The 24,867-nt window shown below is 36.0% G+C and overlaps 1 pseudogene; it reads right to left on the bottom strand.

The window, feature by feature from the left end:
• Positions 1–461: 461 nt before the first annotated feature.
• On the bottom strand, positions 462–23,872 carry LOC132422485 (transmembrane protein 125-like; annotated as a pseudogene).
• Between the last annotated feature and the right edge of the window lie 995 nt (positions 23,873–24,867).

Here is a 24,867-nt window from a genome sequence, read left to right as displayed (position 1 = left end):
TCCACTTAGCCACCAGTTACTCTTCTCAGTGAAGGGTCCTTGGTGCAGTCTCTGGTGTGGACAAATAGTCACTCCTGTGGAAATTCCTGATGGGTGTTACAAGGCAGGGTTGGATTTGACGGGTGTTGGTAATAGGAGTCAAGACATTTCAGGGATCCCAGACACTTCTTGGCCTAGAGACTCCACGTACAGCAGAGAGGCAGACTCTCACAGTTCCATGGACAAAAACTGGGGTTCCAAGGAGACATACATTCACCTTCCTGTGGTATGAATGTGTAGGTACCCATAGGCTCTGAATCACACATCATGCAATCCCACCAGAGGGCTATACAGTCCTGGGATATGCACCTACTCAAATACGCTCACCATCTTCTTCACACACACACACACACACACACACACACACATATACACCACTCAGGATGTTGAGGCAAGTGATGGAAAGAAGGGCTCTGGCTAGGTCATATGAGGCTGGATGTGGCTGCATGACACTGGCCAGCAGACAACCATCGTGAGATGCTGAAGATGCTTCCATTGCCACTGTGGTGGTCACCTTGGGCAGCAGGGGGTGGGCAGGCAGCCACACAGAAGGGTAGGCAGTGTCCAATCACACCCACTTGATACAGCAGCAAACCCAGCAGCAAGAGTGAGCCTGAGGCAACCAGAGCAATGCCTACTGACAACATGGCAGCCAGTGGCCAAGCAGGGCAAATGGCCAGGCCAGCCAGCACCAGGATGGTGACCAGTAGACAAGGCCACCAAGCAGCACCATGATGGCATCATCACCTCCACAGCTGTGCAGCTGACACATGCAGTTCATGTCCAGCTCAGCTGAGCTCATCAGCTGCTTAACCAGAACCAGAGGAGCCAGCAGACAGAGCACAGTGCCTACTACCAGCTGCTACTTGCTCAAGCAGCTGCTGGTGGGGGAGAGCAGTGCCAGGCTGGCCACAAGGCCTTCAGTAAGAGTGATAGCTCTTTCTCAGGAAGGTAGTCCACCTCTGAAGCCCAGAAGGTTCATGGACAAATGCAGAACTAGTATCAAGATATCCCCATCCTATGTCTCAGGGCCCCAGGTTTTCCCAGCCAGCACCCTGGCTTTGGCATAACAAAGCAGAACACTGGGTGATCATTCAAATGTCTCTGAAGCCCTGCAACTCTATTAGATCTTCAGCCTGTTGAACAGCTCTGTGTTTTCACTACAGGAAATAAGGGCCTCTTTGTAAGATACCAAAGCTTGTTAACAGCCCTCAGTCTCTTACTATTATCCCTCTGCAGGGCATAAATACAACTTAGAAAGAACTAGCCAAGTTCACTGTCTTTAAAAGCATTGTTAACAAAAAACTTTCGAATGCCTGAATCCTCATCCCCTATCACAGACTTGTTCTCCACAGAGACATTTTCCTGCCACCAGCAGTGAAATCCTTAGCAATTAACATTGCTTTGTACAAGGGAGTACCATTGCCCCACCTACCAAACAGAACAATATCCTTCCTCTTCACCCACAGGGCGATGAGTTGCCAGTCCTAAATACTTATCTTGTTTTCTTGGATAACTCCTGATACCACTTGTGTTATTTGGGTACTGTGAGAAGCAAATGACCCCTAGACAGAATTAGACGTGCAAAATTTTTTTAGGGAAAACATCTGTGAAGGAAACTGGGGAAGGAGCTGGAGGAGGGTGGGAGAACTGACAGTATGCAGGGCTGACCCTTGTGAGGGGAAAGAAAAGAAAGGAATGTCAGGTGCACGAGTAGTAGAGAATGTGGCAGTTTTAAGAAAGCTTGGCAAGGCTGTTGGTGAATCTTCAAGCCAAAGTTGCCCATTAGAGGAGTCCCCCATCTCCCAATATCAGGCCTGACTTAGCATCCTTCAGACCCTATAGCAACAGGATTGCTGATTAAGCTAATGAGTTAGTGTTTAGTTTCATCAAAACTTAAAAGTAAAAAAATAATGTAGAGATCTTCATGGACTGTATGTCTTTATTTTGCTATGTTTGTGTCATTACTGTAACCCCTATATTCTCTTGTTCTATAATTTTATTTTATTTATTTATTTATTTTTTTTTTTTTTTTGCGGTACGCGGGCCTCTCACCGTTGTGGTCTCTCCCGCTGCGGAGCCCAGGCTCCGGACGCGCAGGCTCAGCGGCCATGGCTCACGGGCACAGCCGCTCCGCGGCATGTGGGATCTTCCCGGACCGGGGCACGAACCCGTGTCCCCTGCATCAGCAGGCGGACTCTCAACCACCGCGCCACCAGGGAAGCCCTATAATTTTATTTTTATTAGCTCTTTGAAGTCCTCAAGAATTTAAAAGTGATTTTGTAAATTACTTTATGATTAAATTATTACGTCTACATTGTTATGTAGAGAACCCTGGATGAATCAGTCTGTGGGGAAGGAGGGGAGATTACAACTGATTTTTTTTAAAGAATATGTATTCTCAATTATAAATTGAACATAATTAAAATACTAAATTGTTTTGGTAAAGATTAATCAATCATCATATTGTACCACATCAATACATATATCACTTCTACAGATGCACAGCAAGCTTCAGCCTTTCCTTCAGTTTATCTGTACTAGCTTTTTTTTCCTATTGCCATATTCATCTGTGCATAAAGCCTGGAGATAACTAATTTTACCTGCATCTCCATCTTTGATGGAATCACATCAGGCTGTTTTAATTTCTGTTGAAGTGCAGTGTTCACCACAATTCAGCATTAAATGTCTAGAGACAAGAGAGTGCCTAAATACTCCAAATTATCTCTGTTATAACTTATTTGAGATTATCATTTCACATTTTTGGGGTTTATTTTGTTACTTTTATGATTTCGAATCTTTCCATTTTTACCTGAGTGTCTCCTATATATTTAATACCCTATTCACATTATACATAAAATATGTTTCTAAAGGTCCAAATGTTTCTGGGGGGAGACACAGAGCATAAGGACTTTTGTAACCAAAGTTTTCTTCTGAGTGAAATTCACATGTATGTCTTTTCAAATGATTTCAGAGAAAACAATAAACCTTGTCAATACAGTGCAATTGATTCCAGTTGCCTGTTATTGTTTTATAAGAATGGCCCATCTCCGAAGAAATTATCAAATCGACCATGAAGAAATCCACACTGACATTAATATTGGCATTAGAACAGCAGAAAATAATGTACTCTGCTCATTTTCAGTTGGATAGACACAGCCTTAGACAACAAACATTTTCAGTAAATAGTATGGTGAGTTAATTTCCTTTGAATCCTTTATGAAGACAAGGGATTTATCACAAATGGAGTTCCCATTATGAGTCATGTTCTTTACCAATTCTCAATGCAGTCTTTGCTAGGTTTGAAGTATACATGAGTCAAATACACTCCTTTATTGTTTGCAGTATACCTGCTTACCCTGTTGTCATCACAATATGGATGGGATCATGTAGAAAACTGAACAACCTATTTTTGGACTTTCAGCTTAAGTACTTTAGTAGAAGCCACTCTGATAAATGATTTTATCTCTCATTTTCATAGGTTCATAGGTTCATGCTTAGCCTTCAAGGGTGAAGGCAACTGCCAATCAAGGAATATACCCACATCCGTTAGAAGTATAGATATAAAGGAAGAGAGAAGATACCCACCCAAAGAGCAGCCTGAGGAGTAGAAAAAAGAAACAAAGTAATAACCAAAGAAAGTGAACATGTCTCTATGCCTTTCCATTTATTCTCACTTTATTCTTTATAATTAAAACCCATATGCTGCAATATGACATTATCGTGTTTCTGAAGATTCCATTTTTCCATCTAGATATAAGGCTCCCTCAGGCTGGCTACAGATTTAGGGAGGAAGTCTTATATGTCCCCTAAAGTAAAGGTCCTTAACTCAGTGTAAGAGAGTCATCTCACTTTCTAAAATTGTTTGCAAAATAGTATAAACATGCATTTATCTGAGGGGAGGATTCATAGCTCTCATCAAGTCCTTATCCAATCTATAAAAACAACTACAACATTAAATAATATTAAGGATTACTGTTGTACTTTCTTTGTGTTTGTTTGTTTTTTTCCTGCTTCCTGTCATATTTCTTTCACTGCTAAGAATTTCTGCAGCACTACGGAAGTACTTGCCTTTGAACTTAACCTGAAAGTCTAGTGCAACTTCACTCTTCCTCCACTCCAAATCTTTGCTTTCAGAAGATTCTTGTATCTCTATTTCGCTGAAAAGATGTCACGTGATGTGATCATTCCAATTTAAAAGTGCTTTTTCTCTGACAAAGGTAATTTCCTCTTTTTCAGATGACAAGTTCCTCATATTCTCTAATATTTATTTATCCACCCTAGACATCAATCACATTTCTTCTAGTTCCCCATGATCCCAGCTATTAAACTTTCTGCATTCCCTCAAGCCTCATCAATTCTACCTAGGTCTTAATGCAACTTGTTGAAATTCACCTTCTCCTTTCTTCTTTACCAATACATTCTTCAAATTTTATAACAATCAAAATGTCAAAGAGAATGAGTCCAACTGTAGCAGTAGTGGAGGAAGGCACAATTAAGTTTCAGATTAGTCTGGGAAAGGCATTTCTAAATACTAATTATATATATATATTTATATGTGCATATATATATATATATATATATACCAGAAAGAAAAATAAGAATATATTTTTAAACTCATGAATTAAAAAAACTAAATTTAATGATAAAATACAAACTAAGAAAAATATTGGTAACATTAGAGTAGATACAGTGCTAATAACCTCAATATAAAATTAGTTCTTATAAATCAATAGCCCATGAAAATATGCCTAAGAAATATCCCAAAAGAAAATGTGTAACAAACATGAACAGTTAATTCAGATACAAAAAAAAAATACCAAGTTATATTTGTGTTGAGCAAAGATAGTTTGAAAGCCTAATTTATAAGCAAACTTAGTAGGTAATATAAATGACAAAGAATAGGAAGTTAGTTAAAACAAAAAACAAAACCAAAACAAAACAAAAAAAACTTTGATACACGCATACCACTAAACACCATACAATTTCAAAGTCATTTAAAAATACATCTAATAATCTAGAAAATACTTATATTATTATTTAAAGCAGCAGGTTATCAAACATTACTGCATAGCACCTTTATTTTAAAGCTGTATCTATATACAAATCTGGAAATATATAAACCAAAATGTTAACTTATTTTATTCTCAGTGATAGAATTCCAACTGACTAATTTTCTCTGGGATTATATCATTCTATAATTTCTAAATTTTCTAAGGAAAAAGTAAGGTTTGTATGTTAGACATAAAAAAAGCAGAAAAAATAAATGTTATTTTAAAATAGATTACAAAAAGATGATTGAAAAATCTATGATTAAAAAGATTATTTTTAAATGGAAAATATTGTTGTTATACTAACTTATAAAGTCTACAGCTAGCAATAGAAAAATACTAAGGTACACCTTCTTGTTCTAAAGCCAGTGTTCCTTGCAGATTTATGTAAACCTAAAAGGCTTCTGCTCAAAGTAGCTTATCACTATAAGAAAAGCAGTGATTTAATTTTAAAACTTTTCTCCATTAATCATAAATATTAGAGTCCTGGGGGAAAAATGACATGTAATTTTGAAAATCTGATTATCTTTGAAAAAGATAATCAGTTTTCTCTAATAAAATAAAAAGTAATTGACTGATTTTATAATTTTTTGCATAAAGATAAAAATACAAGAGGAATGAGAAAGAGCCTTGTAAACTGCAAAATCAGTGCACACTTATTTTATTAGTTACACTACGATATTTAAGTGGAATATTTTCTTCTTTTGTTACCTAGGACCTCAGATAGTTAATAACTCTCAAATAATAAATCAATGTCCTAAATGCTGTAGACATACTGCATATTTTCTGTTTGGAATTACTTTCTTGAAAATAAGTTACTTTCTTTTAAAAATAAACTGTCAACTTTTAAAATTAAAAAGAATGTATTTTCTGGCGTTTAAAAAATGCTATGCTTGGCACTCTTGATGGATTAGATTAGACAGATGATAGATAGATATAGATATGACACGAATTCATATATTTATATGCATGCATGTTCACATTCTCTGCCAAAATAAACAATTTAAAATATCTGAAAAAGAGGTTGAAGATAATTGAAAAGAGAATCCTTCACTCCTTACCAAAAAAATGACAGATCTAGCATCAAGACACAGATATCCATTTTCTTGAACCTCTAAAAGTTAGTTGATAACAGAGCTTTGTTTTTCCCAGAAATCTTACTTCCTCCTGATGTTCCAAGAACTTGATCATTTCCCACACTTCTAGAGAAGCTATGCTTTTCACAAGCTTTGCTGAAACTCCTCTAGTGGTATGAGCAAAATGACTGACATAGCTTGAGAAAGAATGCACAAAAATCACTAGTGTGAGGTTGGCCATGTCCTCCTGCGGGAACAGTCAGAATGTGGCCCAGCTCTAATAGCAAAGAAGGAAATAGAGAACATACATCTGGGCAAAGAGCAAATGATGGTAGCAATTGTACCCTCAGAGATGAAGGGATTAAAAACAGCAGTGCCATTACTCAAAAATACCCATCAAAATCATGAATGCTAAGAAACCCCAAAGAAATTAAGAAAATCTAAATATCTCCCCAAAGGGGCACATAATTTTAGTGATAGGAAAACATTTATACTTCATTACTCTTTTAAAGAGTCCTGCTAGCAAAAGACATCAATATTTGTTTGAAAATAGGATGAAAGCCATATTTGGCAGGAGCACATGTGAAATCTTTCCAGAATGTATTTTTGTTCTCAATGGAACAACAAAACTTGATTTTTCTCCAATTTTAGAAAGGCATACACATATTTATATGTGTATATGCTTGTGTCAAAGCAAATGAAAAGAGTAACTTTAACAGGTAGTCCTCCCTCCTCCCTCACTCAAGTCATTCTTTTCCCCTGACCAACACGCGTAAACACAATCAGTAAAGACTTAGTTATGATAGCTGTATTGATGCTTTGAAGGACTGTTTGTGTGTGTGTGTGTGTGTGTGTGTGTGTGTGTGTGTGAGAGAGAGAGAGAGAGAGAGAGAGAGAGAGAGGAAAACTTTGTCAGGTGTCTTTTTTTAAATGTGCTTATATAAATGATATGTATCTATGAAAATATATAGTTTATAAACATTATCATGTTATGTCAACTGTCTGCAACTTACTTACGCTCAGAAATATGTCTTTGGGAACTTTCCATTTTAGGTACATATAAGTGTTCCTTTTAACTATACAGAAGGTCCATTACATAATACTAGCCGATATTTATTGAACACTTAGTATGTGCAAGATACTTTTGGTGGTTTATTTGTATTGTTTCCTTTAATTCCCACAAATGAGTTAGATGCTCTTATCATCTCCATTTTACAGATGAGAAAACAGAGTCACAGAAAAGTTCAGCTATTTCCCCAAGTTCACACTGCAGGGAAACAGCAGAGCTAGGTTTTTAATCCAGATAGGCTGATTCTTCTCTCAGTATTCGATATCATCCTTTATAAATGCCTAAGATTTTTTAAAGATATACTCTCATTAGTGGACAATTAGCTAATTGCATATTTAAAAAAAAGACAAAACATGCTACAGTAAACTTCTTTGTCTTAACCCTTTATGTACACAAATGAGCACCCCCTGACGTATACACTTAGGACTGCAATTCCTAGTGGAAAGTTATTTGCATAGGTTGTCCCTTAGAACTTAGTTTAAACTAGAGCCTAGAGGTTAAGACCCCTCAGCTGTAAAATCAGACAGAGCTAGATTCAAATCTGTTTGTCTACTTAGGGGCTTTGGGGAAAAGGTCTCTCTGAACATGTTTATTCATATGTGAAAGGAGTATAATGACAGTACCTCTCTCAAAGTTTTACTAGAGATTAAATAAGTTAATGCACACAAAGAGCTTAATCTAGTGCTTAGTACATAGTGAGTATTCATGATCATTATCAACTTCCATGGGAAGCCTTCTGTGAACCCCACGTCTATTCCCATTTCATCCTGCAGTAGCTTATAACCCATACATTATTCCTCCCCATTATATTGTAAGCAATCACTTCTTTTTCTGTCTCTCTCTCTCTCTCTTTGGATTTCAAGCTTCCTGATAGAAGGCACTATAGTTTCTATATGTATCAGAAATACTGGAAGGTACCTAGTACCATTCATGTTTTATGAATGAACGATTAATGGAGTTGCAGAAAATAGATTCCTAAACTCCTTCTAATTCTTCCCCATCTTTTTGGCTATCAATCTAAATACTCTTAATAATACTGATTTCTTTACATTCCTTCCATCGAAGCATACCTAATTTTCCTTTGTTATATTATTTCATGGGGCAATGTAATTAAAAAAAAAAAACTAAAGAAAATGAAGTTTAACCAGCTGAAGTCTCTCTGCAATATATAGCTGGGCCAAAGCCAAAACAACCAAAAATATTTGACACAGTATTCTGATCTGACCAAGATATGACAACCACACAGGCTCCTGAGGTCCACAAAGTAAAAATGTGGTTTCAGCTCTCAGATTTCATTATTCACATTGATCAAAATAAGTGGAGAATGAGAATTTTCCATTTCGCTCTGTGTTGTATAGACACAGCATAAGTTGTTGCAGTTTGTTTTATTCTGTTTGCCTGGAGGAAAAGTCGTTTTGCTGTTTTAATAATACATTGAGACGGTTTAATGACAGATGGGGTTTCAGAACTCTTAATCAGCTTGCCACGATAACTGGGGTAAACTGAGCCTGTGCAGCCATAACAAAGATGAAGAGAAATGTCACCTAACTTACAGTGAACATGTTAACAGAACTTATCATATGCTTTCAAATTCTGTTTCATTAATTCTGCAAGTTTTTTCCATCCTCTTTTCCTGTCTCTCTACTTTTTATTCTTACTTCGTTCATTTGATTCTACCTTTGTGTGTTCATAACTGACTCCAACCCCTATATTTGGAAATTTTGCTTTCATTTGAATAGGAATTTGGGATTCATTCTTAGTAAGGTCAAACAAAAAAAAATCTGCAGCTGAATTTGTGTGCTGGCCGAAGTACAAAAGTGAAATGAAACGTAGGGAAAGTATCCAAAATGAGAATGAAAAGAAATACATGAGTGCAGGGAATTGGAAGTGGTCTGGGTTTCATCTGCCTGATCTGTGTAATTTCTCCCTTTTACCACTGTTTCCATCATCCTGTATGTGTATGTTCCCTAATTTGTTATAAGAAAACTGTGAGAGAATTTAAAGGATGCAGTAGAGAGTTAGGGGCTGAGTTCTGTTCTCACATTCATTTTCTGTACTGGGCAGTAAAGGGTTCAGGTCACAGAACCTAGAGAGAGCATTCATCCAGAGTGTGATAATGGGATGTGGAGAGACAAAGCATAAAAGAACAAGAAACAGAGTTCTGTCCCTGACCAGATGCAAACTTGGAAAGAAGCTCTGACAGCTTCTGCCAAAAGAGCAATACTGTAAGGCACAGGCGAATGTCCAAATGGCCCAGTCAGCCCCAATCCTACCACCATGTACCCAAAACACCCATTAAAGGTTGGTGCACAGCAGCATTAATCCTGTGCCCACTGTGATGTGCTCCAACTCTAGTTCCAAAAAGCAGCATGATTATTTCTGACTCCTCTCTTACGACTACACTAATGAATTGTTCCTTTAGCTGTCATGTAAGATTTTGAAAGAAATAATTGGCTTACTATAGGAAAGAGAAATATTAAAATTGCATCTTCAATGTCTTAGAAAAACCTCCCCATGTCATAATCAAAGTTCCAAAACAAAGATATAATTAGTTGGAGCTCTAGTGGAAAATATGTGTACGTATAATAAAGTTCTTATATTAAGTCTAGTGCCTTAGTGCTGCACTCTCAGCTGTAGGAGATGTCTCTATCTCGGTTTTATCAAGATGCTCTTCTCATGCAAGTTTCCTGGATTTTTTGCATCACCGTATAGTCAGTATCTATGACCAATACCAATCCATAACAAACTTGGCATTTCCTTATATTTGTGCTGATAAATATTTTCATAGAGGTCTTAGTATATCTTATAGTCATTGTTCACTTTTGCAAACCTCATGTAGAATCTGCATTTTTTAAACCTCCGTGGCTCTAAGCACAGTTACTCCTAATTTGATATACCCACAGCCAAAATGCATTGTGGTTCATTAATTTGAAATTGGTGCTGGGTAAATGCTCTCAGTAACTTATTACTTGGACAGGGTTGCTTACTGAGTTGCATTCCAACTACCCCAAAGTAATTGATTATACTTAGTTCTTGGACAGTCCTCTAAAATAGCTTCCCAAATTGGCACTAAGATGTTATATACACATCTCTAGGTCAATGAGGTATGGTTTGCTAAAGCATTTATTCAGCCTCGTAACCATTTCCAAATCACTTACTGAACACACACTTGTGGAGAGGCACTGGGAAAGTCCTGGGGCTATGAAGACATAGTTTATTCACAATCTGATGGAGAGAGAGATAAATGTGTAAACTAATGTGCATAACATGTGATAGATACTGTAAAAGGGATACAGCAGAAGAAAAAGGGAGTCGTCAAGTCTACTTGGAAAGAGTGGAATAGTCATTTCTACAGTTCAAGAATTCCTGGTATACCATCAAAAGAATATCAGATGCAGCTGAAATGTGTGTCATTAAACTAATATATCGAATAATGGACAAGATAGGATATTCAGTGAGCTCTCTAGAATTCTTCCCTTCTTTCTATTCAGAAATAAAAAGTGAATTCATAGTTTGCAAAATGTTTATCTCGATCAGGAAAATAAGGAAAAATATTTGTTTCCTAGTATCTCTTCTAGAAACTCCCACAATCTTCCCACCTTGGGTTGTGTTTTAGCTCCTGTCAGGATATAGTAAAGTCAATCTTTCCAGTGAATAGTTAATGGCTGTGCTCACCTCAGAAGAAAGTCAGGGAAATGTATGCATTTTGTACATTTCACCTGCAGAATTATATTTAGGGGATTAATTTTTGTATATTCTATTCTCCTTTGAAGTTATTCTTTTAAAAAGCATATTTTCAAATTCTTTAATCAATATAAAATTTTAAAAATTATACATTAAATATTCTCTGTGAAATACATCTTGGTGCTACAGCCCCTCATGTTTAATCGTTCAAACAAATTCAAGATAAAATTGTAGAACTATAGTATTAATTGCAAATGTTTTCTATAAAAAACTTTTGATGATTTTCATGTTTTCAGAAATGCAAATTCCATTTTGAGGTATCTTTTTTGTTTTTAAAGTAGTCATCAATAGAAGTAAGTCATTCTTAGTTGTCAGACACGCAAAGACTAGTAACAACATTTGTTAGCTGATTAATAGGATTCTCTAGTTAAAATTGAGGTGATTATTTATTGTATAAAATCTCTAAAAAGCATGAAATTCTCTTTCCTACTCTCATCTGCCTGAAGTCTATGAAAATTGATCAATCGGAATACTTCACATTCTACTTCCTCTAAAAAATAAAATCAATCAATAAATATTAGGTAGAACTTGTCTTTATTGCAGACATTTTATAATCCAATCTTAAGAATAAGAATTTTGATCTACAGATGATGATAATACCTAATGCATGGTCCTTTGTTTCATAACAGAAGGAACACAAGAATTATTTGACCTATATGGTCAAATGAAGTTTTTGAAACCATTAAATACTGCCTGCACTTTAGCAGAAAACATAGGAAGGCATTTGAAAGAATATAATCACTCATCATGCTTTCCCCTAGGACAACCACTATTTTCTTATCCACACACAAAAAAAGCATGAACAAAAGCACCACGAAAATTTCGATTACTATCACTTTCATAGCAATGAAAACTATTATGATGTAACAAAAAAAGATAGTGAACAAATCACAGCACACATAAATGCTCAAATTTTTGCAAATCTCTTTTGTCCATTAAAGTTAACAAATAAATTTTTTTCATAGTAATAATAGTTACAGACATTGCATAAAGTTAAAATGTCCATCAAAAAGGAATGTTATCACTGATAACATGCATATGTTGTGTATGTTTTGTGTATTTCTCAGGCTTAGAAAATGCCATTGAGATTGTGGGGAAAACAGGGCTGACACTGGGAGTTATCAAATTAAACAAAACCAAGCAAATAAGTAAACCTTGTTAGTCACAAAGGCAGTGGGAGCAGCAGGGACTCGACTGAAGGCAGCGAAAGATGTGCTTTTTAATCTTACCTCCTACTTCCCCACAGGAAATATGTTGATTCTTGGTGCAATCGGTTCCCATAAGAACTCAAAGGAGCCCTGATGATTTCTCTACTTTCCAGGAACTACTATAATAATATTTTTCAATTATTACAAAGCTTCCACCCATATGCTCAGGGTGCTATATCAACAATTAAAACATCATCATCGTAAACAATAATAATTAAAAACACATAAAGAGCACAGCACAAAACAGCCACAGAACACTGAGCACAAGCCGTGTTGAAGGGAGAAGGGTCCTTTTGCAGTGCTCCTTGTAATGTGATATTGCGTAGCCATTTTCTGAAGTTCAAAACCATAAGCAGTTCTAAAAGCATCATCAGTTTACTAACTACAAAATGCCTACAGGTTGATCTATGGAACATGGCTCTCATACTTGGGAGAATTATCTAGTATCCATTGTCTCCTTTAAAATCAGAACTTTCAAAAAATAATGTAATGCCAATTAAAATGAGGAAAGAACCTGCCAACAGAGCTTCTGACAGAATAGAGAATCTTGGCAGGATTTTAATAATTCTGTCTCCTGTTTCATGTTCCTCTGGTTGTGATGATTAGTAAGTTGCTTAACCCACTTATGGTTTTATTTCAGCATCTGTGAACAAGGAGTAGAATTGTTTCTGGCACTACAGAAATTGCTTTAAGTTGTACAAACTAAAGATTCTATTTCTCCACCAAGTAATTCACATAACCCTCCCCACAAACCTGATGTTTAACCAGGAATACCAGCTCTCTGATTTGAAATACGCATTTTTTTAAAATTTATTTTAAGGAAATAATTCAGTGACATCTTCTTTATAGAAATGCCAAATATATTTTTAATAAAATTAACTTATTGAAGTCTTTTCTACACACTACAACATGAGCAAAGTATACATGTTTAGCTTGATAAATGATCAGGAAGTGAGCATACCTATATAACCACCACTCTGATAAATAAATGGAACAATTCCAGCATCACAGAAACCTCCTTTCTGTCCGCTCAAGTTGCTATCTTACTTCCAAAAGGTAACTAGGAGGCTACCTTCTATGGCCATCTCTTTGTGTTACCTGGTTTTGATCTGTATGGAAATAGATCTCTACTGTGCCTAGTCTTTACGACTCTTCTTTTGCTCCACGTTATGTGTGTGAAATTCATCCACTATGCTGTGTGTAGCAGCAGTGCCTCCACTGACATTACTGTTTGGCATCACTTAGTGTGAGTATGCCACAATTGACTTGGTCATACCAGGTGTTCAGCTGCTCTTATGAACATTCCCATACATGTTGTTGAGTGCACGCAGGTTTTCACTTCTGTTAGGTACACACCCATAGTAGAATTGCCTGGTCATAGAATTTGTGCACCCAAATGTTCTGCTTTAGTAGATATTTCTATTCAGTTTTCCAAAGTGGCTGGCTCGTTTTACATAAATACCATCTGAATGGAAGAGTTCTAGTTGCTCAATATCCTCATCAAGAATTTTTCATTTTCAGCTTTTAAATTTTTTAAGTTCATTTTAAGTTAATTCATTCGGTTTCATTTTTCGTATTACCTCATTAGGGTTTTAATTTGAATTTCTGATGACAAATGATATTGAGCAATTTAGTATATGCATATTGGACATTTGAATATCTTCTTTTGCGAAATGCCTCTTCAATAATTTTGCCCATTACTTTTAGACTGAGTTGTCTGTATTTTCCTTAATGATTTTAAGAAACTCTCTGCATACTCCTGATATGAGTCCTTTTTCAGTATTACCAACATGTTCTTGCACTCTGTGGTTTGTCTTTTCTCTTTCTTACTGGTGACTTTGAATGAACAGAAGGAATCAATTTTAATAAAGTTCACTTTAGAAGTCTTACTTTTATAGCAAAGGGTTTTTGTAGCCAACTCAAGAAGCATTTATCAACTCTCAAACCACAGACATTCTCCTTTGTTATTTTTCAGAAGACACATAGTTTTACCTTTGCATTTAGATCTACAGTTCATGGAGACATGATTTCTTTTTTAATCATTTGAAGTAAGCTTCAATTTTTAACTTTTATTTCCCATATGATGTCCAGTTGACCTAGAACCATTTACTGCAAACAACATCTTTTTTCCTATTGTGTTGCTTTATTTATCTATTCTTACTTCATTAAATTCTGAATAATTCCTGAATTACTAGAGTTTTATAAGTCTAGATATTTGAAAATGTCAGATTCCGCACTTTATTATTTTTCAAGATTGTCATTTCTATTCTAGTCTTTTGCTTTTCCATATATAATTTAGCTTCAGCTTGTCAGTTTCCACCAAAATATTTTGATTGGAATTCCATTAAATGTATAGATCTATTAGGGTATATTTGATATTATTACAATATTGAATCTTACAAACCATGGATATGGTACCTCTCTCCATTTATTAAGTCTTCTCTAATTTCTCTCATGTCTAGCAGTTTTGTTTGTAGAGAGTTTACATATGTTGTGTCAAATTTATTCCTGGTATATAATGTATTTTAAAGCTATTCTAAAAGTTATAAGTATATAGTTTTCATGTTCTAAATTTTTCTTATATTTAGAAATAAATCTAATGTTTATGTTAATATTGTATACAGAAACATTGCTGAATTTATCGATTAATTTTACTAGTTTTTCTAAATTATATCATATGCAAATAATGACAATTTTTTTCTTCTCTTCCAATACTTTTCCTCTTTATTTATTTAACCCCATTTCACTGACCAAGATCCCCAGAAAAATGACGAATAGAGGTGGTGTTAGTGGCATTCTTATCTCATTTGTCTCAAAGGGCAGCTTTCAATATTTAACCACTAAATAGGATGCTTGCTAGAGGTTTTGTTGATATCTTTTATCAAATTGAGGAAGTTCCCTTCTATTCCTAACTGCTAAGAGTTTTTATCATGAAAAGGTGTTGGACTTTATCAAATACCTTTTCTGCATCTATTTTAATGACCATATATTTTTCTCCTTAATCCTGTTAACTTAATCCTGGGAAATTACACTGATTGATTTTTGAATGTTAATCTCAATGTTGAATTTCCAGAATGAACATGCCAAATAATTTTCTTTGCATTTTATATGAGACTTTCAAATAAGAGAAAAATGTTTCATTGCAGAATTAATTGTGCCTTTAAAAATCTATCCTATTTTCAACAATTTCTGACACCTTTTTCTAAGGCGTTCAAAGTTACCGCCAGACAGAGTTAATGTCACTGGTTTTCATTTACCCTCAAGCATGCTTTTGTAATGATCTGGGAAATTCACATTTTCTTTGTCCATTTCAGCTCCTATAACCTAGAAATCAGTTTCTGAATATCTTAATATAGGAATAAATATTAAATATTGTATATTTATTTTATTGTAGGAAAATGGGTTACTCTTAAACCAGTGCTTTTTTTTAAAACATTGATCTAATAACTGGTTTGAAATGATACACACATGGCCTTTGTAATAATCAGTTCTGGGGTCCCCTTTAAAACCCTGATGAAGGCCTTTATAATTATAAGTCAAAGTTGTCTGAGCTTTCTCAGATCTCAGAGTAGCAACGTATGCTTCAGCCCCTTCTTCCAACCTATCTTACACTTCTAGATGGCAAGTTTCATGCAAACAGGAAGATACGGTTTATGAAAAGTTCATATAAAAATTTTAAAAATCACACAAATACGTGTAGCCTTAATCACTCTAAAAACACATATTTCCTTCTACTATACCGCCAACATTTGGAAATGGAAATGCTATATACTAAGTACCATAGTACGGGAGTACTTAAGTTGGAAGAGACTTGGCTTTTCTAAAAAGTATTTGGAAAAAAAAAAAAAAGGTTTAATTATACAAAAGGAGCGATAACTAACCAGGAAGTGGGTGAAAGAATTTAAAAGCAATCCATTCGGAATTTTAGAATTGCCCCACATTTTAGGGGAGGCAATTAATAGCCAGTATTTGGGACTCCAGTAATGTTTCATGTTCAAGTAGAAAAATGTGGAAACTAAGCCAAGATGTTAGTCTGGGAAGCAGCTGCAGCCCATTTTAGAAGTACACACAGGCGGGCAGTCCATCAATGCTGTCACTAAGATACCAAATTTAGCATAAAACAATAAAGCTTGGAAAAAAATCTAACAAAAACTTGGAAAAAAATCTAACAAAAGCTTGGAAAAAAATCTAACAATCATCTTCACCGAGAACGTAAAGCTTGTGATAGGTTTGCTGTAATACGTTCATATGATTTAGCTCAGCTAAAACTTTTTTTAGTTCTTTGTAGTAAAATACGTGGTTTTCTCTGTCTTCACTCTTTGAAGTCTACTAGCATAATCCATTTTACCTAATTTATGAGAATGTTTAATCAAACAGGATTTTGAACTTTTATTGTACCCTTCAAACAATGTCTGAGGATCATCTCCAAATGTTTTGAATTCCTACCAAGTAGCACTGTGCCTGCCATTTCCAATATAGGTAATAAGAAACCCTTATTATGTGATAAATAAATGTTTGATTAAAGAATGAAACAATTCAAATTTTATCTTTCAAAATCCTGATTGTGAATAGTCCATGGATCAAATTCATTAGCCTATATGAGAAAAAAAAGTTCATGTCTTTACTAGTACCTCTCATTTGTTACTACTAACTTTTAGGCAACCTTGGAGTCTGGGATCCATGTTTGAAACTATGTTACTTTAATAATGGAAGTAAAACTTTCCACATACTCTGAAGATAAAACATTATTAAGGTGCAAAAATGAGAATCTTTCCCAAAAGAGAAATCACATATTTGGGGGGATATTATTTTGTTCCAGTTGGCCTTACTAATTTTGCACTCAAATGTTACTTTTTTGTGTGTTACTTCTTATTCTACCCATGCAATTTCTAGTGGGGCACTTCAAGAAAAGGCTTTTTCCAAAAACTGAAGTAAAGAGGCTTACTTTTTATATGAACACTTCCTATAATAGCTTTATATTGTACTTTCAGAAATATCTTGATAAATAAAAATGATTAGTTTCATGGCCTTATTTATTAATCATAGGCATCCTTTAATTATCTTCATGTTATATTCACTGATAGCAAATTGCTTTCCTCAGATTGTATAAAGCAAAAATGGCCAGCGTTCAAGCACTCTGAATAAAATGTAAAGGAATGTGACATCACCTTAAAAGAACAAATGTGGTTCATAGCAACCAACATGGCAGGATTGCCACTGTCATCTTCACAACCAGTGGCTCCCTTGTCAATCCTTCAAATATTCCAGCACTTTGTTTTCTTTAATTATTAATTTAAACAATGAAATAGGGAGGAAACTTCAGCCACTTCTATAAGCAAAGCATAAAAAAACTTCTAGGCCAGATTTTGTTGTTATTCACACATTTCTCTCAACTTGGTTAAGAGCCTTGGATTATGGAGTGAGAATGGAGAATCTTGCTGGGAATTCTAAGTTCTCTCAATAGCAAGCGGAAAAGTTGATATGTAAAATTCTTTATTAACTAACCGGAGTCATCTAAAAATCAGCATGTCACATTCATAATTCAGTTCAGAAATTTAGAGCTAGAGATAGGGAGCATTAACACTTGAGAATCGCACAAAGCACTTCATTGGGTGTTCAGTCTGTTTGTACACAAGAAAAAAGGGGCACTTCTAGAAAAGAGAAAGTTTTGCTACTTCCATTCCCTGAAAGGATAAATGTTCTTAATTATATCTGGCACTACGTTTGAATGAAATGTGCCATGTTACTACATTTGAAATGTGTTTTTTTTACAGTGTTAGGTTGAGGACATTTTTAGTCTTGGAGTTTATTTTTCTAGAAAGTTAGCAATCTAGAAACAAATATGAAGAATCATAGACTTTTTAACTGAAGAGAGGTTATAGATTAATTCAAATAATTACAACCATACTTTAACTTGTTACTTAAATTCACTAAATGTTCATTGAATGGAATTCTAAGTTGAAATATCTCAAAATAAATTCACATTTTTACTCTTCTAATGACTTCTCCTTCTCCCAGGTGTGAACAGACCTAATATGCAATAGATAAAATTTATTTTATTGTGTACACTATATACTATATAAAGCATCTATAATCTATGTGTAAGAACAACATTTGTATAAAGTACACATTCCAAGGAAATTCCCTGGTGGTCCAGTGGTTAGGACACGGTGCTTTCACTGCTGGGGCCTGGGTTCTATCCCTGGCTGGGGAACTAATATCCATAAGCTGTGTGGTGTGGCCAAAAAAAATTAATAAATACACAAAATAAAAATGTTATTAAAAATAAATTTTAAAGAAAGTACACATTCCAAAGTATCATAACTCAAAAATTCCAATTCATATAAATGTAAGCTATACTAACATTATTCAATTATTTTCAAAGCTATTAATATAATTTATGCAAATTATGTATGTTTATAGAATATATTATATAAATATTAGAAATAAGTATATAAATATTAATATATACAAAATATATTCCTAAATAGATTAGGATTTTTTATAGATTCTGTTACAGCAATTGAAAATAAAACAAATTATGCTCAAAAAATTGAGAAGTGGTTAACAAACTGCATTTCACGATATCTAGAAATAATCACACTCACACGTATGCCCAAATATATAATAGCATTGCTTTATCAGTGTTTTCATCTTAATGCAATGATCTTATTACTAGAAAACTGTGTATTCTCTAGAAAGCAGATGTTTCCTACTTTGTAATATGCATCCTTTGAACAAGTTCAATATTCATTAAAGGTGAATTCTATTAAATCCAGATGTCCCTTATGATTTATCTATTACTCTTAATCTCATAGTTAAACACTCTGTTTCTTATACTCCTGTATCTTTTTCACATAGTTCTCATAGTTTCACATAATTACAGACTGTTACAGGCTGTAACTCTGTCCCCTTTTGTTTACATGGCACCTAGTGGATGTTCAATACATGTTTTTAAAATAGTATTTAATAAATTATTCCATTTCAGAAACTCAAAATATTGACTTCCTGATGTAACCTCTCAGTGTGTCATTTATCCATCCATTCTTTTACATTCTTCTGCCATTATTTCATACGTAGAAGTCCCTCAACTTACAGTTTTGCCCATGCTGAATAATGCCATCAGAATAATGATTATGAATCAATACTGTCATCCTACCATGCTTCTACAATAAAAATCATCAACACTCCCTATTGCTTATAGGATTAATTAATTAATTCAATCAAAAAACACATTTATTGAGTGTTTTCTATGTACCAAAATATTCAAACTTCATGAAGTGGAATATAAGTCCCTCCGAATTTGGCTGTAATCAACATGTTCAACAACATCTTCAAACTCTGACCCTCTTGGATCTTACATTCTAGCTTAATTTTTTTCTTTTCTTGCCTCCCTTATACATAACTTGTGCCTTCCTACTTTCTAAATTTTGCATGTTAAGACTGCTCTTTTCTTCATGGTCTACCCTAGTTTTTAAGACATGATCAAATTTTTCCTCTTTTATGAAAATTTCACAAACCATTCCAGATATGAATAATTTATTTTCTATTGTACAATTTCAATTATCCTTTAATTAAAGGCTGTCTTCCAAAATATTTAATTTTATTGTATCGTTTATTATTTTTTTTTTTTCTGTGCGCGGGCCTCTCACCGTTGTGGCCTCTCCCGTTGCAGAGCACAGGCTCCGGACGCGCAGGCTCAGCGGCCATGGCTCACAAGCCCAGCCGCTCCGCGGCACGTGGGATCCTCCCGGACCGGGGCACGAACCCGCGTCCCCTGCATCGGCAGGCGGACGCTCAACCACTGCACCACCAGGGAAGCCCTGTATTGATTTTTATTAGGGAAATCAGCATTATATAATGAAAAAATTAAGGGCTTTAGCATTGCCCATATTTAAGTTCAAATTTCCAGTAAGCTACATACGAGCCAGGTGATCTTGGTTAAATTAATTTCTGGATGAGTTTCCTAGCTCTAAAGTAAAATTAATAATAACTACTTCCTAGAGTGATGGTAAGAATTCAGTGAAATAGCATTGGTACTTACTGACTATGATTTTCCTATAGTTTTGCATTTTTTAAATATACTTAATGTTTACTAATTAACAATTTGCAAGCCCTTGAGAGCCAAAGGGTTTTATTACATTTTACTATGTACACTATTGTAAAGAATAGAATCATAGGAAACATTTCTTTAATAATGGATTTTTTAGGTCATTTTCCTATTAATACACTTATGGAGAAAAAATAAACTATGGATATACAGACATGAGTGGAAGATGATACCCTATCATTTAACAATTTATGCTAAATTGTACATGTGTGTGCATGTATGTATGTATTTTTACATATGTTTAAGTTTATATATTATATATAATATACATGTATACTTGTATATATAGGTGTGTACAATATATAAATACACATACTCTCAAACATGTATATGTGTGTGTGCATATATATGCATACATGCATACACACATATATACAAAAATAATTAAGCCAGATAGGAAATTGAGTATCTTGGGTTGAAATATTTCTACATAGCACAGTTCTGTTGGATATGCATTTGGAATTAATAATGCACTTTCTCAGAGAGCAACATATCAACATTCTAAGGCAGATTTCAAGCCTTTAGTTTGAAGAGGGCTCAAAATGTGTACTTTAAACTGATCAGTTTCAATTATATTAAAGGAAGATCAATAAGTCAGTAAAATATACAAAAATTATTTCTGAGATTATACTAATTAAAAACTTATTTCTGGGCTTCCCTGGTGGTGCAGTGGTTGAGAGTCCGCCTGCAGATGCAAGGGACACGGGTTCGTGCCCCGGTCCGGGAAGATCCCACATGCCGTGGAGCGGCTGGGCCCGTGAGCCATGGCCGCTGAGCCTGCACGTCCGGAGCCTGTGCTCCACAGTGGGAGAGGCCACAACAGTGAGAGGCCCGCGTACCGAAAAAAACAAAAAAAAAAAACCCCACTTATTTCTCTAAATATTTGCTTTTAAAGAGCATTTCTGGATTTAGGTGGAATTTTAAACAATCTTACATTGCATTATTAACTTGATTAAAGGAGCATTCCCATTTTTCCATATTTTATATCCTACACTGAATTCCAAGCACACAGTTCTATGGCAGTGCCCTTCACTTGTTCTTTCCAGTTGGAATGCATGGCTAATCTCTTAGGGGAATGTTCTTGCTATTTATTATTGATTTTACAGTTCAAAAATGTAAGTGGGCAGTGAATGGGCTGGATTTCAGATTAGGGAATAACCACTAAGAAGAAGAAACCAGTTGGACATTTGTGATAAATTGCTATTTTCTGTCTGAATTTTATACCTAGTTATAGGTAGTTTACAGAATTAAGCTCCATATGGACAAAATGTTACTAAAGGGACTACGACATAACCTGTATGTAGTTACAGATGCTTCTCTTACTCTTTCGGGACACATTTTAGGAGAAACATGGCATAATCAGGGATTTAGAAATAATGAAAGATTTGGCTTTCATCTGTTTTTCATGGATTTACCAGAGCTGAGGTAAGAAAACAAACACACACAAATGTTAGCTGTAATAGCATTAAAGCAGACTAAACAAATGTTCCCTGGACGTGTTTACACACACACAGGCACATACATGCACATAAACACATAAAACGCTCATTCCACCACCACCAGCAGCAGTTAATTCCCAGTATAGAAATAGTTTCAGTGCTTTACAGTATTGGAGAAAAAAAATGATCTGTTATAAAAGAATCTTGATGAATTCCCCAATTGTATGGATTTTTTTGGCTTTATATTATCTAAGCTAAACTAATGCAGATGTCCCAAGTGCTGACCTATCAGGAATCTTCCAAACTGTAATAATGATTTGGGGTTATACATTACTGTTCTTTAAAATGTATTATAAATAACGTATCGGCCAATGTTCATCCAGGAAACTGAAACCACTAAGAATTTGAAACTGATAAAATTTAACGCAGGGAATTGGTCATACATATGATGGAAGAGCTGAAATGACCAAATAGGGGAGAGGAAGCAACACTAAGATTAGCAAAAGCATGAACCCACTTCTACCCACAGGCTCAAGAGATAATACAAAGGAGTAGATGATATTATTTGGGCCCAGGGCCCTAGATTACAAGGAGTCTGGGGCCAAGGTGGACCTTTCTAGCAGGAGCTGGACCAATGAAGGAGATACAGCTATTGCTAGAGAAGCTGCCTGAAGCAGAGAGCAAAGGGGAGAAATAATCTAGATTCTTCCTTCTGGGGCCTTCCAGTTGCCAACCTGTAACTCTCATTGGCTAACCCTGGCCAGAAGGCAGCTGACACAGGGGGAAATACCTCCTGCTGGGGCAATCCTCCCATGATTTTCCTTTCTGAGGAAAAAAAAAAAAAGAATTGATCTGAGAGTAAATAGGTCCAGGATCAAAACAGATTTTATATATATATATATATATATATATATATATATATATATATATATATAAAACTTCTACATAAAAAAATTTTTTATTATATCTACTCTTTTTTAGATTCTTTTCCCATTACAGAGTATTGAGAAAAGTTCCCTGTGCTATACAGAAGGTCCTTATTAGTTATCTATTTTTATATAGTAGTGTGTATATGTCAATCCCAATCTCCCTATTTATCCCTCCCCGCCCCTCCCCCTGCCCCACTTTCCCCCCAGTAATCATAAGTTTGTTTACTACATCTGTGACTCTTTCTATTTTGTAAAAAAGTTCATTTGTACCATTTTTTTAGATTCCACATTTAAGCAATATCATGTGATATTTGTCTTTCTCTGTCTGACTTACTTCACTCAGTCTGACAATCTCTAGGTCCATCCATGTTGCTGCAATTATTTCTATATTACATTGTCAAATGTCAAACTATTTAAAATTCAATCTACTATATTGAAATCCCAGATTTATGTAGAATTCCATCACCAAACTATAAAAAAAAAAGAAACAAAACAATTTGGAGGTTAAAGAAAAATTGTTTGCATTGCTGAAAAGCTTAGACACTTCTCAACAGGGAGAGGTCAAGATGGCAGAGTAGGAGGACACTGGGCTCACCTCCCCTCATGAACGCATCAAAACTACAGCTACATATAGGGCGACTCTTGCTGGAATCCACCTGAGGACTAGCAGAACAGCTCTTCTACAACCAAGACTGTAAAAAAAGAGCCAAACAGAGTCTGGTAGGAAGGAAGGAAAAACGATCCAATTGGTACCCACACCACTAGTGTGGGACTCAGAAGAGGAGGGGGATATCACAGGCTCAAGGATCTTCCCTGGGGAGCAGGGGTTCAAGCCATATATCAGGCACCCCAGGCCTTGGGGCTGACATCGGGAAGATGAGTCACCTTAGCTGTTTGAAAACAAACGGGACTTACTGGAGGCCAGTAAGAAACCAAGAGTCTGCTCATGAAGAGCTTCCACACAGACTTGCTGGCTCCCAGTCACAGGGCAGAACAGCAGATTGAAAACTGGGGCTCTGGCCAGCTTGCCAGGACTACCCCAGCACAACCCCCCAGCCCACATTGGGCTCCTGCTCCAGCCCCTCTTACTGCAGTGTTGCTCGTCACTAAGGCAGAGGCTGCCAGTACCAACAAAAGTATGCACACTTGGAGGAAACAGAGCTGGCTCAGACCTGGCCCTGCCTCTGCCTGGGATGGAGGCAGCCATTGCCAGCACATACTTTGGTTCCCCCACTCAGGAGGAAGCAAGACTAGCTCCAGGGAGGAGACCTCCACAGCCAGCATGCATCCCTGCAGGCACTCAGAAGGGAGTGAAGCTAGCCCCAGGACAGAGATTGCCATCCCTGAGGCACACTTGTGCACACTTGGGAGGGGGTGGGCCCAGCTCAGTAGTGTGGCACTAACCCCTCTGGCTCTGACCCAGCCTGAACCAAGGCTCATACATCAGCCAGCACTCACTTTGGGGTACACACTCAGGAGAGAGCAAGGCTAGCTCCAGGGCAGAGAATACTGTCTCTGGAGCTCCCATGCCTGCGTGAAATGAAAAATACATTAGAAGGAATTAACAGCAGATTATGCGATACAGAAGAACACATATGCAATCTGGAAGATAGAATAATCAAATTCATCCAATTTGAACAATAAAAAGAAAAAAAAAATTAAATAGAACAGTTGAAGGGGTCTCTGGGACAACATCAAGCCTACTAACATTTGCATTATATGAGTCTCAGAAGGAAAAGAGAGAAAGGGGTAGAAAATATATTTGATGAAATTATGGCTGAGAATTTCCCTAACATGAAAAGGAAACAGATATCTAAGTACAGAAATCACAAAGTCCCAAACAAGATGAACCCAAAGAAACCCACACCAAAACATATCATAATTAAAATGGAACAAGTTAAAGGTAAAGAGAGAAAACAGGGCTTCCCTGGTGGCGCAGTAGTTGAGAGTCCGCCTGCCGATGCAGGGGACACAGGTTCGTGCCCCAGTCCGGGAAGATCCCACATGCCGCGGAGCGGCTGGGCCCGTGAGCCATGGCCGCTGAGCCTGTGTGTCCGGAGCCTGTGCTCCGCGGCGGGAGAGGCCACAACAGTGAGAGGCCCGCGTACCGCAAAAAAAAAAAAAAAGAGAGAGAAAACAAGCAAGAGAAAAACAGAGTCACAAACAAGGGAATCCCCATAAGGCTATCAGCTGATTGTTCAG

Source organism: Delphinus delphis, chromosome 3, assembly GCF_949987515.2.
Source record: "Delphinus delphis chromosome 3, mDelDel1.2, whole genome shotgun sequence".
Taxonomy (NCBI): domain Eukaryota; kingdom Metazoa; phylum Chordata; class Mammalia; order Artiodactyla; family Delphinidae; genus Delphinus; species Delphinus delphis.
Note: the sequence above shows the minus strand (reverse complement) of the source record. Positions and strands in the feature narration are given on the sequence as shown.